This window comes from Oratosquilla oratoria, chromosome 4, assembly GCF_046742065.1.
Source record: "Oratosquilla oratoria isolate Oo_2021 chromosome 4, ASM4674206v1, whole genome shotgun sequence".
In the NCBI taxonomy this organism is placed as follows: domain Eukaryota; kingdom Metazoa; phylum Arthropoda; class Malacostraca; order Stomatopoda; family Squillidae; genus Oratosquilla; species Oratosquilla oratoria.
Genome location: NC_134780.1, coordinates 35,852,296 through 35,864,795, shown reverse-complemented (window position 1 = coordinate 35,864,795; position 12,500 = coordinate 35,852,296).

Below are 12,500 nucleotides of genomic sequence, written 5' to 3'. Positions count from 1 at the left end.
ATATTCAGGACTTAATATTTATACTCTCAATATTTCTTAAGATGTTTTACAAATCACCTCGACAGTGATAACTCAAATAATAATCAATGACATCTCAATATACCACATATTGAGAACACAAGTAATTGATTCGATTTAACTATCAGGAGGCTAAGACGGTGCCCCTTACCGAGGACCCAGCAGCGTGGAATTTAACCAATCACGCCCCCGATCCAACTCGCCGGCGGCAGGGATCGAGCCTCTGTCACCTCGACCCCCGTCGCAAGCAGCGACGCTCCAGACAACCGGCAGACCGGCATCTTCGGCACAGAGCACAAGCAAATCCAATTATAGGTTTATGGTAATATGTATTCAGCTAAGAGAAGCCTCTGGTAGCCAAAGGCTTGAGTCAATTGTAAGATTCTTTCTAATGTTAACAGTAACGAAGGGTTCGAGGCGATACGCGTCCAAGAACGAGATCTGCTCAGTTTCGGCAGACGCTTCTCCAGCCAGAGATCCTCGAGGCTTTGTTCAGCTCTTTCCAGCCGTCTTTGCTTTATAGCCCCTTTCTATTTTCGACCCTCATTTTATACTCCTTGTCGTCGGGGTCAGCGCTCGACCAAGGCTTTCTTTTGGTCATCAATTTGAAAAATATGGTGCCACAAGGCCATAGGTCGACGGGAGGGCCTAGGTATCTCTTCTTTCGGGGCTGTAGAACTTCCGGTGGCATGTACGATCTGGTGCCCACCGTCTCACTCAGGCGAATTTCTTTCCCGTGGACGATGAAAAAATCAGCCAGACCAAAGTCAGAGATCTTCAAAACCTTTTCTTTGGTCAGAAGAAGGTTTTCTGGCTTTAGGTCTCTGTGGACGATGCCTCTCAAGTGTATGTATGCAACGCCATTCAACAGTTACTTAAAGTAAGAAGGATATACTCGTATAGCAAAGAATACAGTCGTATAGTCAGGGATATACTCGCATAGCAAATTAAATACCTTTATAGCGAAGGATATACTCGTATGGCGAAGGATATACTCATATAGCAAAATATATATTCATATAGTGAAGGATATATTTGTGTAACGAAGGATACACTCGTATACTGAAGGATACATTCATTCAGGAAAGAAGGATACACTCACTCGTATGCCGAAGGATATACTCGTATAGCCAACGATATACCTGTATAATCAGTCTAACTCCTTACTCACTGGATAGTAATTTTCGTTCTTTTCTGGCTGTCGCCAAAATAATTAATTCATTCATATAGCATCTCCATGACATCCATTGTTTTCTAATGGAAAAATATAATGGCAAACCTTCAGATGCGAGATGAGTAAATAGTCAGATAGAGAGATGGGTGCAGAATAGATAAAAATAGATAAAAGATAAAAGATAAAAGATAAATAGATAAAAGATAAGTGAATAGATAAACAAATATGTAAATAAATAAATAAATGTACCAATTAATGAATAGATTGATAGATGGATTAATAACTAAACAACTAAATGAAAAATTATGAATGAATACATGAATGAGTAAAGAATATGATATATGAAGTAAATGAATAGATAAATATATACATACATTTACCAAAGCCTTTTTCCCCCTTACACTGGAGGTAGCCAAAAAAACCAAGGCATAGAAATCACTCCCACCCATTCCATCCCTTACATACTCCACTCCCCTCTACCTTCTTCCCTCCCTCTTATCTTGGCACCTCCTGGATGACGGGTCATCCCTGCATCTTGTCCACTGCCCTGGGTCAGAAGCAGTGTCGCAAGACACAGCACATCCACAGCAAGGCCGCTTCATTAAATCGGCGACCTCCCTCTCATGAACAATTAATCAATGTACTGCTAAATATTTATATAAGAAAATAAGTACGTAAAGGAACAAATAAATATACGAATAAGCAAATAAGAAAATAAACTACGAAATATATACCAACAGAACAGACTGATGAATAAATACACAGAAAAATAAAACAATGTTGTTTAGTCTTCATAAATGAACTGGTTTAAGTGACCTACAATTACCGCTTGTTTGCAAACCAATAAATAATTTTCATCCATCATAGTTAAGTTACGGGATTATTTACCGACATAGACAAGGCCTAAAGGCTTAGAAGCTGCTTAAGCATTAAGCATATTAAACAGCTACACAGTTAGTATAGTTAATACAATATATTAACTCAATAATCATTATTAGCATGCATTTGATATAATATATTGAATCAACGTTATCATCACCTTTGTATTGCTACATTTTATAACACACACACACACACACACACACACACACACACACACACACACACACACACACACACACACACACACATATATATATATATATATATATATATATATATATATATATACATATATGTGTAGACACTATTATTGTAAATCTTACATGACCCAAATAAATAATAAACCTAAACATTCAGTAATGTCATGAAATAGGATCATTACATTATTTCATATACCAAAATTGATTTGAATTAATACTACTGTCCCATATAAATGGTTCATCATTACTATTCCTTAACTGCCATCAGCATTCTGCAATACATATTATAATAGGATGCTCTTAGTAATGCAAGGTTAGATTAAGTTAATTTTAATCTCATGATGACCTTGACATATTTTCTTCTGGTTGACGTTGGTCATTTCGAAATCATGGTCCTGAGCTGCAGAAGCCCAAGTACATATATATATACATATATGTTTGTATACATATACATGTATACATATACATATATGTATGTATACATACATGTATGCATACATACACATACATGTATATGTATCTATTTATACATATACATTACATATGTATGAATATATATATCCAGAACATATATGTATGCACATATATACAGAATATATGTGCATGCACACATATACAGTACATATATATATGCATAAATATACATATGTATACATGTATACACATTTATGTACACACAGACACGCACACACACACACACGCACACATATGTGTATACATATATATATACATATTCCAAAGCGGAATATAGTTATAATTTTATATAGGTTACCTTAAGAAAAATACTTCAAAACATATTAGTAATACAACAATAACAACTACTACTACTACTACTACTACTACTACTACTACTACTAAAAATATAAAAAAAATATAGAAAAAGTAAATACAAAACGTAGATAGACTGCACTGGGCAACCATACAACATCCTGACGCACCCATACACTAGCGCCCACCCACACCCACCCACGCCCATACATTGTTATCTAGACTCGCACCTTCATACACCCAGACCCACTCATCGCACTCGATTATCCACCAACTCACTCTCCCTCCTCCATCCACACACACACACACACACACACACACACACACACACACACACACACACACACACACACACACACACACACACACACACACACACACACACACACACACACACACACACACACACACACACACACACACACACAAATACGCAGACAGACACAGACACGTCTGAAATATCTCTGTCACAACGAAAGGGAAAAATAGGGGAAAAGCTCTTGGTATATAGATTGATCACACGAAGAAAGAGAGAAGAAAGAAAAGAGAAAAGAGGATACGCAGAGCCTAGACAAAAAAATAAAATAAAAGATAAAAAATAAATAAGACCATGTTAGAAAGAGAAAGAAATGTTGGAAGATCTGAATATCAAATGTTTGTTCACCATCTGCATCATGTATTACCTTTTCCAGTGTTTGTTCTGACTAACTGAGGTTATCTGAATCGCAGCGTTGACCAATGAAGACTATCTACATACAAAGGCCTGAGTCCCCCTTATACGGGGGGTGGCCTAGTCAAACCATGCTTTTACCTCGACTCTTCGAGGAAGAAGAAAAAAATGCCCCATTGAGTCACCTCGTGCGACAACCAGAAGAACAATGTAAAAGTATTTTTACGCGTGTGTGTGTGTGTGTGTGTGTGTGTGTGTGTGTGTGTGTGTGTGTGTGTGTGTGTGTGTGTGTGTGTGTGTGTGTGTGTGTGTGTGTGTGTGTGTGTGTGTGTGTGTGTGTGTGTGTGTGTGTGTGTGTGTGTGTGTGTGTGTGTGTGTGTGTGTGTGTGTGTGTGTGTGGTAGGCTGATACTGCGTAGCACTCAGGAAAGCTTGAAAATCTTTTGCTTGAAGATTCATGTATACACACACAAATGTATGTGTATGTGGTATTGCTTAGTACTCAGGAGAGCGTGAAAATATTCTGTTTGAAGATTCATGGTCGTCTTTCTCTCCACTGAAAAGAGGTGCCAAATTTGTGAGAGAGCAGTTATGTATGGGTTTTTAGTTATGTATGGAGTTGTAGTGGTGTTTAGATACGTCACCTGAGAGGTGGTACATCAAATGTTACCTCAAACGTCTGGACAACATCGATGTATTCATCCCAATGTAAGAACGATGAGGCCTAAAGTCTTCATGTTGTCAGAAAAAAAAGTGTTCACTGATGTGACTATATACGAGAATGCGAGGTCTCATTTTGAAACTGTTTTAAAGAAGACAAGAGGTCTGTTTATAAATCAATCTATTTACATACCAAGAGCTTTCCCCTCTTACTCGTACAAGGGAACTTAAAAACCATAACCTTAATTGGTCTCCCAGAAGAACCAACAGTCTTTACATTCCTCTTAAAGACGAGCGGACGCTCGAGAGTTATAAACAAAGGCGAACATTACTGTTTCGCGTCCACGGGGTGACGAATATCCAACTCTGGTGTCATTTGTCCAAAGGCTTTGAGAGACTGGATGCAAGTCGGTGTGGGTACCCGCTGTCCACCAGAGTTTGAATATCTAGCCACGTGAGCGCTTTCCTAGGTGTCACTGTGAAATACAAAGTCTTCCTAACTTAGAACCCCAGTGATTGGGTCGGGGTAGCGTCCTGGGCAGTTTTCTTTCAACCAGGAGTCCACAAGAACAATTTAGGAATTCGGGACGGTCCACAGCCGATTAAAACCCAAATAAAAGATGGGTAATCTCTTTACTAACATTTTGCTTTTTAATCATTAATGTTTAGAGAGCAAATGAAGAGGAGAGAACCGTCGTGATTCTTTTCGACACAAAAGCACAGACCTGGTTCACTTATTTGTCTATTTATTCACTAATTATGTTTATTCTATTATTTTTTTCTTGTCAGAAAGAGGGCAGATGCTTAGCAGTTCTTAGTCATTTTCAACTATGACAAAAATGTCACCCACATGCCTGCAATAGGTATAAGTCTGTGTGTGTTTATATAAGTGTGTGTGTGTGTGTGTGTGTGTGTGTGTGTGTGTGTGTGTGTGTGTGTGTGTGTGTGTGTGTGTGTGTGTGTTTGTGTGCCTGTAAGTGTGCGTGTTTTATCGGAAGAAAAAGTGTTAAACTAATTCCTAACTAATTATGACGTCATAATTTTGACCACTAACGACGTCATCGTCGATGTTCTCTTCAGTACTGGTGACGTCATTATGACGTCACAACTTAGTAAGTAAACAAAGGCGAGAACGGAGACACTGTTGTCGTCCTTGGCAGCATTGTCAACATCGTAATTTGCATTGCCGCCTATGTCGTCAATTTTTTTTTCTTCTCTTCACGATATATCGACAAGAAATCTCTGCTTATCGTTCTTCATGTTCATGTTCTGTGTGTTTTTGCATTGGGAGTTCCTTTTCCAGAGAATAGAATGGCTTAACTGGGGAGAGAATTAAAATATACGATACAAAGTTTTAATGAGGAGGATAAGCAAAATAGTATTCAACACATGGTTACAAAGGATTACAAAGGCGGAGGATGCCGACAGGAGACCTTTTGGTCCATATCTAGGTCGGATGCGAAAAACATCATAACAATAAAATAATAAATAAAAACTATAATAGTTGGTCCGCTGGGGAATCACAGAGATTAGATTAACTTAGGTTAGGTTAGGTTAGATTAGGTCAGATTAGGTTTGAGTTAGGTTAGGTTAGGTTAGGTGGGTTGGGTTAGGTTAGGATGGGTTAGGTTGGGTTGGGTTGGGTTAGATTGAATTAGGTTAGGGTGGGTTAGGTTGGCTCAGGTTGGGTTATGCTAGGTTATTTAATGAAAACCCAGAATAGGTGTGTTAGGTTACGTTAGGTTACGTTAGGTTTGGTGCTACATTTAGTAAGGCTGTGTTACGTTACGTTGTATCAGGTTAGGTTAGGTTGAGTTAATATAGGATAGGATAGAATAGAATAGGATAGGATAGGTTAGGTTTGTTCAGGTTAGATTTGATTGGTTGAGCTTGATTTGGCTTTACCTATTCAAATTTAACTCTATTTGACATAACTTTACCTAATTAGACAAATCTGCCCTAACTTTATATAACCTAACATAAAGTAAACTAACTTAACCTATCACATTCTAATCATACCAATCTCTATAAATAACTTGCTCCTTTTCTCTAGAATTTGGAACTAGATTTTCAAAAAATTCATAAGGTTTTATTTGCTTTCTATATTCATCTGCTCTTCTTCAACTTTTTTCCTTTATTATCGTATAATTTCTCCTAAACTATCGCATTATCTCTCCATAATCATACCATCTCCACATCATTGTCTCTGTCCACTTTAACGTATTTCCTATTATCGTCTTCCTTTTCATAATCATACTTGCTCTTTTCCAGTTATAATTTCTCCTCTATATATCTTTCTTCTTCCCAATCACATTTTCTCAATCTTATGATTTTTCTTCTTTAATATACAGAAACATTCCCGCTCCTTCATAATGAAATTCTCTATAATATCCTAAAAAAAAAAAATCTTTTATTTCTCTTATCTCTCACTCTTACATAACTATTATCTCCAAAGCCATATACTCAGGAATTATGAAAAGATGTAGAATAACAGTTCTTTCTCTATCATGTTTCCTCATTTCCATTTCCCTTCTAACTGGTCTACCGCCCCTCGCTAGGCGAAATCAGACCACCCGGTGTCAGAACATACACAAATCGATAAATTATGTCCTATGCCGGAGAGGGCCAGGCAGTGGTCCAAGAAAAACACCACTCCCTTTATAGTTATCTTTATCTGACCAAAATGTGATTTACAAACCTCTCTGTAGGATTGCTTGCGGTTAGATTGATTCGTTTATGATGGATATAAAGTTAGAGATCGGTATGTTGCACACGCCCTCGCCTCTGTTCCGAAGTTGTTGTAAGACCAAGACCTCGATGGTTTCCGATAACCTTTGGAACCTTTACGCAAATGCACAGTTCTTCTGTATGCCTACGTGCATATGTAAGTGCGGTGTACACACGTACACGTGGATACTTCCGTGTATACATAGGTACACATATGAGTGCGTGTCCGTTTGCCATCACGCAAAGTACACAAATGCAAATATACACGCACACACACACACACACACACACACACACACACGTAGACACACAAATTGCAGGTGCAGGCAAAAAACATACACATACACCCACATTCACACAAACACACACAAACACACACACACACATCCACACAAACACACTCATATACACATACTGTAGGTGCAAGCACACCTAACAACAAATAAAACATGCATACATATTCACCCATTCACACAAACATACACACACAAACGCACATACACATACACACACACAATGATAGATAGACGCTACGAAATATATTTTTCAGCAAAGGTGTCTCGATTTGTAGAATAACCTGAATAAGAAAACATTCAAATGATTAACAAACAAGTACCCATGTTTGACCGATGGAGATACAAAGATGGACACACACACATACACACACACACACACACACACACACGCACACACACACACACACACACACACACACACACACACACACAGAAAGAAAAAATCACCAACAATGTGAAACCCAAATACCCTATTCTGTACACGATTCATCACAATCTCTTGTACAGTTCAAATTTTTATTTCTTATAATTATAGAGTTTACACCTAACCACGGTACCTTTCTTGGGGAAGATTCAATATGCATCTCTAAATCTAATTCATTGTTGACAACCTCAAGAGGTGTTTAAGTAGCCCTACCGTCCATCACGCGTGGTCTTCCATCCGAGTTTTGTTTTTCATTCTTTGCTGAAACTCGCTTTTGTCTGGTAGGCCACGTTGCAGTTTTCATAAATTTTTTGGCCAATTTTTACTCTCGATTTATGTTCAGTTCTGGTCCAAGATACTAGCCTCTTCTCGGCTTTCATGTTCCTAGTCAGTCTTGGAGTATGTTATTTTATTTATCTATTTATTTATTTTACTTTGTTCTATTTTGTTCATTATTTATTATATTTTCTTATTTATATTATTTTTTCGTAAAGCTATTTTATTTATTCACTTTCATCTTGTTTATCATTTCATTATTTCATTTTTTTCTGTTGATTATTTTATTTATTTTATTTTTCATTTCGTTGTTTTATATATTTCATTCAAATTTGTTTTTTATTTGTTTATTTTATTTCATTTTGTTACTCTTTTTATCTATATATTCATTCATCTTTTTTCCTTTGCAATTTGACTTCCTTTCGGAAAGAAAGGTCCATCTGCATGTAGTAAATTTTCTACCAATTGTACATACATATACCAAGGGCTTTTTTCCCCCTTAACAGAGAGATAGCCAAAATCAAAAGGCATAATTCCACTCCTGGCTCCTGGATAACGGGTCATCCCTGCATCTCACCCATCTACTTAGGTCAGAAGCAATGCAGCAAGACACGGCACATCCAAAGCAACGCCGCTTCATTTAATCGGCGACCCTCCCTCTCCGTCCCCTCAAAGAATAGATTGTAAAAATTTATATAAACTGTAGATTTAAATTTTAAAATTGCAAATTCTACCAATTGTAAAAAACATATATACTTTTTTCACCCACATACTTTACATTTTATTCTTTTTCCATGTTAATATTATCCTTAATTCTTTGACTTCTTAACTCAATCAATTATCAACTTATAGCAAAAATTTCTTTTGTTTTCTGATTTCATCTTACTCTTTCCGCATCCTTCGTCAAATATTTTAAATTAAATTAGATTAACTTTGTAAGAATTGAAATATTCTTAGAAAACTCTTTAGTTGATCACAATGTAATTGGACTTAACTCTCTGTAATCTATAAAGGCTTTTCTCAGTTCAACAACATCATCAAGCTATAATCAGATTAATTATAAGTCAAATGGTTAACTGACATGTGTTTAACCTTCTTAATGTCTATACTGATTTAACTCACCTGGCCATAATCTCTTGGCGATAGAGTTAACTTATCTATCTGTATAAGCTTATTCCTCCTTATAAGAGAAGCAGTCAAGTCAAAATGGCACGTACCTACTTGCATCCACCACCCTTACCTCCCGCCCATCTTAGCTCCTCATGGATGACGGGTCATTGCGGTATCCCACCCACTACTTGAAATTCAAGCAATGCGCGCACTCGCATATACACATGCACACATACCAGAACGTACACACAAACACATACACACACACACACACACACACACACACACATATATATATATATATATATATATATACATATATATACATATATATATATATATATATACACATATATATATACATATATATATACATATATATATATATACATATATATATAAATATATATATACACATATATATATACATATATATACATATATACATATATACATATACATATACATATAATATATATATATATATATATATACTGTATATATACATACATGCACACACTGTCTTGCAAGGATAGATGCATTTCCAATATTTCAATAGTTGTTTGCACTGCCTACATGCAATGCAGGAAGCAATTGCATTTCGGCTTTTCATATTTATTATTCAAAATATTTATTGAAAGAAAAAATATTACTAAATCCATTGGGAGTGTGCAGATCTCCTGTGCCCTATAAAATTAGTACGACCATTGTTGGTGTGACCTCAAGGAGTTGTACGAATGTTGTATCTGGGTTTTAAGACCACAATGCAATAACTCGCCAGAGCTTGGGTCAAGATAACAAGGAGTTTAGTGTGTCTAGTGGGAAGGAAAGTGCGTGTGTGGAGGGGGGAGGGAGTGAAGGGAGAGGAGAAGGAGGGGGAGGGAGTGAAGGGAGAGGAGAAGGAGGGGGAGTGAGATAGGGAGGGAGGGAGGGAGGGAGGGGGAGGGAGGGAGTGAGAGAGGGAAAGATGGGGGAGGGAGGAAGGAGGAGGGAGGGAGGGAGGGAAGGAGGGGGAGGTAGGGAAGGAGGGGGAGGGAGGGAAAGAGAGGGGAGGGAAGGAGGGAGTGTGGAGGGGAGGAAAGGAGGGAGTGTGGGTGGAATGGGAGGTAGAAAGGGTGGATAGGCATATGTGGGGATTATGTTTGATGGAGAGGATGGTGTATGTGGAGGGAGGAGTAGGAGGAAGGAAAAAAGGATGGGGGAAGGGAAGGTTTGGGGGAGTGGTGGGGAGTGATGGAAAGTGGGTGGAGTGAGTGAGGAGGATTATACTAAAATCCACGTTAAGGAGATTCAGTGGGAAGTGAGAAACCCCTGGCAGGGCAAAATCCTATCAGTTGCATTTTTTTTTTTTTTTTTTTTTTAAGGCCGATGTTGAGTCACCTCCCCGCCTGGCCAGGGCTGTCGGGTACCAGCATGACATAGCCAGTAGCTAGTCCCCGGAATCGAACTGACGACCACCTGTTCACGAGTTCGACACGGTATCCAACAGGACTACCGTGTGGCCTAGGTGTTTCATCAACTGAACAGAATCCTCTGGCGAGGAGAGCCAAAAACAAGAGTCAAAGAAGGTTTGGGGTATACGCCAGGAGGTGCTGAACAGCCGCCTCTGAAGCCTTTACTTTGGTCCACTGAGCTTTGGGGACTGTCAGGGCAGGTAACAATTCAGTCACTACTGGAACTCGAACCCGCGACTAAGAGTACACAAGATCAGTAAGCAACAGACTACGCCACACAAATATATAAAAACAGAGAAATAAATAAGCAGATAGATACATGAATAAATATATACAAAGCAAGCCAACAATGTAGCCAATCGATAGTCACAATGGTATATTGCTTATGAGTTCTCACTTTCTCTTTAAAAAAAAAGAGAGAAAAAATAATTGTGTGGCAACAGCTACACTTCCAAAACGACACAAGAGTCCAATTGAATTCTAACCATTACCCGCAACGAAAATCTACAGATAAAAATAAACGAATAAAAATAAACGAATAAATAGATAAACCAAAAGACATAAATGTTTGCACGAAGGAGGTGAATCTAACAAACACTGACATTAACGACGGCCATCTCAATCAGGGCTGTCTCTCCAAGTAAATCGTGTCATATCGACTTAAAGCAGTACCTAACATCACCTGAAAAGATTTTTGATTCACCCGTCTCCTGTAACGAGACAGTATGTGTATATATATATATATGAATATAATATATATACACATATATATATATAATATATATATATATACACATATATATATACATGTATAATACATATATATAAATATATATACATATATATATATAAATATATATACATAAATACATATATAAATATAAATATATATATGTACATATATACAGTATTATATATATACATAAATATATATATATATATATATATATATATATATATATATATATATACATATGTATGTACATATATACATATATATAAATATATATGTACATATATATACAGTATATGTACATATATATACAGTATATATATATACATATACACATATATATATATATATATATATATATATATATATATATATATATATGTATATATGCTAATAAGAACACGGGTACATGTGCTCACATGTTATATATATATATATATATATATATATATATATATATATATATATATATATATATAAATGACAGACTAAATGACAGAGATACAGAGTTGTGTTTAAATGTAAGTATCAGGTAGCAACCATAGGGGGGAGGGTGAGACAATACAACGCGGAAGGTGGGATGACCTTACCTCTATCGACCTGACCAATACATAAAGTTCAATCTGGCGGAAACATTTTGGTGACCATTTAGGTTACCAATTTATCACATCTAAAATGTCTATAGCTTAAGTTTATACTGTTATCAAACGTGCCTGATATTAAGTACGATTCTATTATATTTCTTTCTTGTAGGCTTTTTCCTTTGGCTAAAATTGTTGCCTTAGACCAATCAATTTGATGGTTGTATAATGCTTTATGTTGAAATAACGCATTATTTTCCTAGGCAGATCTCACACTATATTTATGTTGCGAGATCTGTCCAGGAAAATAATGCGTTATTTCAACATAAAGCATCTTACAACCATCAAATTGATTGGTCTAAGACTCTAAGGCAACAAATTTAGCCAAAGGAAAAGGCCTACAAGAAATATAATAGAATCCTGCTTAATATCAGATTGTACCTTATGTGTTGGTCAGGTCGATAGAGGTAAGGTCATTCCCCCTTCCCGCATTATATTGTCTGGGGGGGGGGGGGACAGACCCTTCCC